Genomic DNA, 3,803 nt, shown 5'->3' on the forward strand with positions numbered 1-3,803 from the left:
GGTTCAGAACTCAGTTGCCCTGCGGACCTGGGCTTGGCCAGTCAATTGCTTTTCATCTGCCTCTTGCAGGTCACAGGAGTGGGAGGTTTTCAATTATGAGCAGGCCAAGTGCGAGGTTGGACAGCCGCGGGGAAGTGGCAAGGGGTAGTCCCGGTCTTTCCAGGCTGAGGCACAGCCCAGTTGCGGTGATGAATGCGCTCAGCCTCCCTTGATGGGCACCAACCTGTCAGTCCTTGATAAAGAGCTCACCAAACATTGTGCTAATATGAACAAGAATAAACGGGATAGGGTTTCAGCTCCATTTGCAACACGCTGCCTGGGATGCATCTGAACAGGCAAGGTGAGAAGGAGGGCCCTGAAGGACAGCAGTGCCCTATCTGTCCTTCCTGCTGTCTCCAAGGATTTTTCCAGCTCATCCACTCCATTTCCTGAAAGTCATCAGCTCTGGTCATCTCAGCAAAAGGCACTCCTTGGGGAAGCAACGAATGACAAGGAGCAGTCTGGTGAACTGACTCTTCTCAAGCCCGGAGGAGACACCAGGGGGCGACACAGATGGACACAGACCATGGTGGCCTTGAAAGCCATTTGGAGGAAGTTGGGTGTGTTTCTGAGAACAGAGGAGCCACCAGGTGCTTTGAAGGGTGGAAAGGGCGGGGGGAGTCACATGATAAATGTAGTTATTTCCAGAAGAGAAATCCAGTGGCCCCGTGTTCCTGGGTGGACTATAGGGGCTGGAGGTGGAGGCTGCAGAGGAAGGCATTTTGGAAATCCAGCCACATAGCGAGGGAGCATGGCCAAGGTAGGGACAACAGATGTGAGAAGAAAACAGTGGGAGACAGACGTTTAGGAACCATGGTAGTTTCAAAGATACCAGAAAAGTTTTGAGGTCCATAACTATATTGACTAACAGAAATAGGAGAAAATCTGGTTCATTCTTCACATTGGGTGCTAGACCTGCTGGGTTTAGATTGGCAGTGATATCTAAGTAGACTCTCACACGAGGAGTTGGACCCTCAGGTAAGAGGACAGAACTGAAGAAAAAGATTTCCCAGTCTTAGAGGGAATGACTGACACTTTGAGCTTCTTAATGAAGGCATAATAAGGGGAAAAAATTAACCTGGTCTGGTCCTCAGTAAGAACAGGAGGTATCCCCCTGTTCTTTGGTTTCTAAGCTGATAAATTCAAGCTATAAGAAGTCTCTCGAGATCATTTTTTTGACCCTCTGATCTCTCCCCTTTTGCTATTCACCTTGAGAAATGAGCTATACCATTCCTTAGGATTAGCATGCTTGCTTAAGGGGGAGACCTTGGCAGAGTGAGATGCTCCTTTGGGGCCTCCCAGCATTAAAAAGGGGACTCTTCTTGATGCAGTCTGCCTATGTTACCAGGTAAATGTAGGCAGGGCAAAGCCAGCTTTCTGAGAAGATTCAAAGGAGAATGGATGACTGTGACTTGATCTCGTGTCATTCCCTCTTATGCAAGAAGGAGGCACTGTCCAGATGCCATCAGCCACCAGGCAACACCCTGCTTTTTCCCTTTCCCCGGCTGAAATGTTGTAAGTCACTGATCACATCTCTGAGTAATCAGAGATTTCAAGAACAAGAGGGAGAGGATTTTAATCTTATGGGAAAAGAAGAAACCAAACAGATTAAACGCCAAATCCCTCTAGAGGGAACAGCATGTTAAGGAGATCAAATAGCACTTGAGACTCCAGGAAACCCATGTGCTCAGTTCGCAGAAAGGATCTGCTCAAAAGAATTGGTTTGATATTTCTCTTCTGGGTAGTTTGTGGACTTATCGCTGAGTGGGTTGAGTTTGTAGGAATGGGCAGCCTTGCTAGGATTTTGTGTGAGAAAGGAAACCAGTGCTAAGCAATCTGGAGGCCCCCCTGCATGGCTTGGTTTCTCTCAGAGTTTTTCTTTTTCTTTTTTTTTTAATTTTTTTAATAACATATGATGTCTTATTTGTTTCAGGGGTACAGGTCTGTGATTCAACAGTCTTACACAATTCACAGCACTCACCATAGCACACACCCTCCCCGATGTCCATCACCCAGCCCCCCATCCCTCCCACCCCCTTCCACTCCAGCAACCCTCAGTTTGTTTCCTGAGATTAGGAGTCTCTTATGACTTGTCTCCCTCTCTGGTTTCAATTTGTTTCATTTTACCCTCCCTTCCCCTATGATCCTGTCTTGTTTGTCAAATTCCTCATATCAGTGAAATCATATGATACTTGTCTTTCTCTCAGAGTTTTTCTGAAACACTCTTCGCTTCCATTCCCTTTTTCTGATGGGCAAACTCTTACTCATCATTCAGCATCCCTCCCTGGACCAGAGTGCTCCAGTTGAAATCAAGCTCCACTTGACTCCCCAGGCAGACTCCAAGCCCCCAGAAGGAACTGACTACATCCCGTTCTTCTTTGAATCCCCTGGAGCCAGCACAATGCCTGGCACCTAGGGAGTTCTCAATAAACACCTAGTGACTGAGTAAACTAGGAAGCTAAGAACCTCAACTCTGGAATCAAGCTGTCTGGATTTGAATCCTGATCCTACTATGCATCGACTGTATGACCTTGGGAAGTTTCATAACCTCTCTGTGCCTCAATTTCTTCATCTGTAAGCTGGGTTAGTAATAGCACTTATCTCCCAGGGTGGATGAGAGGGCGAAATGAGTTCATGTATGTATAATGTTGAGAATGCTGACTGGCCGGGAGACTGTGCTCAATAAAAATTAGCTATTCTTACTTTTAGCACTTGCACTGACACCTTCAGATGGATTGTTAGCTGTCTTTTTTCAAAGAGATGCACATTAAACATAATAGGTTTGTTAATAATTTCTCTCCATCGCCGTGGTTTGTGAGGAATTTGCCATTCGATGAATTAATGATCACACAAACAAATTATAATTCTGGATTTCCTGCGGTAATTTGGCCCAGGCAGAAGATGAACTCTGGAGAGCCAAATTGGCTCATTTATCTCTGCTCTAGGAAGGCCCCGCATTAAAGGGAATCGTTCACCAAGAAACGCCATCAACAAGGGAATTTATTTTCGAGCAGCAGTGATTGGGTTGTTTTTCAACCTCAGCTTCAGGTGATGCGGTATTTTGTCTCAGCCTGACGAACAGAAGGGGGTGTTAGAAAGTAGTGTAAGAAGTGGCAGAAAGGGAACGTTATGGGAGGTGCGGGAAGTGAGTGTCCGCTAGAACGGAGAGGTGAGCTGCCGGATCTAGTTCATGGCCAGGCTACCATCGCCAGCAGCCTTCAGTTCTGGGAGTTTGGAGGAAGGTTGTAAGGGAAGCTCAGTTATCCCAGAACAAGATAACCCGACTCGTAGTCCATGCCAGGTCGTCAGCTGAGCACATTCCTACGAGCATCTCAAGGTCAGGGACCAAGACTTTAAGTTTTCTGTTGTCTTCCGTTGAGATTATGATAACAACTCATTTATGGAGTATTTCGAACGTGCCAAACTTATGCTAAGCACTGAGCATGGACTGCCTCGTTTTCTTCTCACAAAAAAACTAGAAGGCAGTTTCCAAGCCCTGTTTTACAAAGGAGACAACTGAGTCACAGCGACTTGCCCTTGGAACACAGCTAATCAGGCTTTCAAACTAGAGAATGCGACCCTCGGACTTGTGTGTTTGTACACCATACTTGCTGCTTTGTGCAGGACATACCATAGGAGCTTCAGCTGCTTAAAAATTGCTTTCTTTGGTGAACGGATGAATGGGGCTGCTGTAGGATAGAATCAAGAATTCATCCCTAGAATCTCTTCTCACAGGGCTCTGGATTCCATGAATCAATACCTAT

General features: G+C 46.3%; 1 long non-coding RNA gene across 1 annotated transcript; it reads left to right on the top strand.

Annotated features, from left to right (window-relative positions):
- The first annotated feature begins 665 nt into the window (after positions 1-665).
- Positions 666-2,831, top strand: LOC112824634 (uncharacterized). Its single transcript, XR_003208479.2, has 3 exons — positions 666-799; positions 1,388-1,554; positions 1,973-2,831. It is a non-coding gene; the product is annotated as an uncharacterized lncRNA (long non-coding RNA).
- The last annotated feature ends 972 nt before the right edge of the window (positions 2,832-3,803 follow it).

Source organism: Callorhinus ursinus, unplaced genomic scaffold (assembly GCF_003265705.2).
Source record: "Callorhinus ursinus isolate GAN/ISIS: 27379988/994484 unplaced genomic scaffold, GSC_fseal_2.0 scaffold9, whole genome shotgun sequence".
NCBI classification, from domain to species: Eukaryota; Metazoa; Chordata; class Mammalia; order Carnivora; family Otariidae; genus Callorhinus; species Callorhinus ursinus.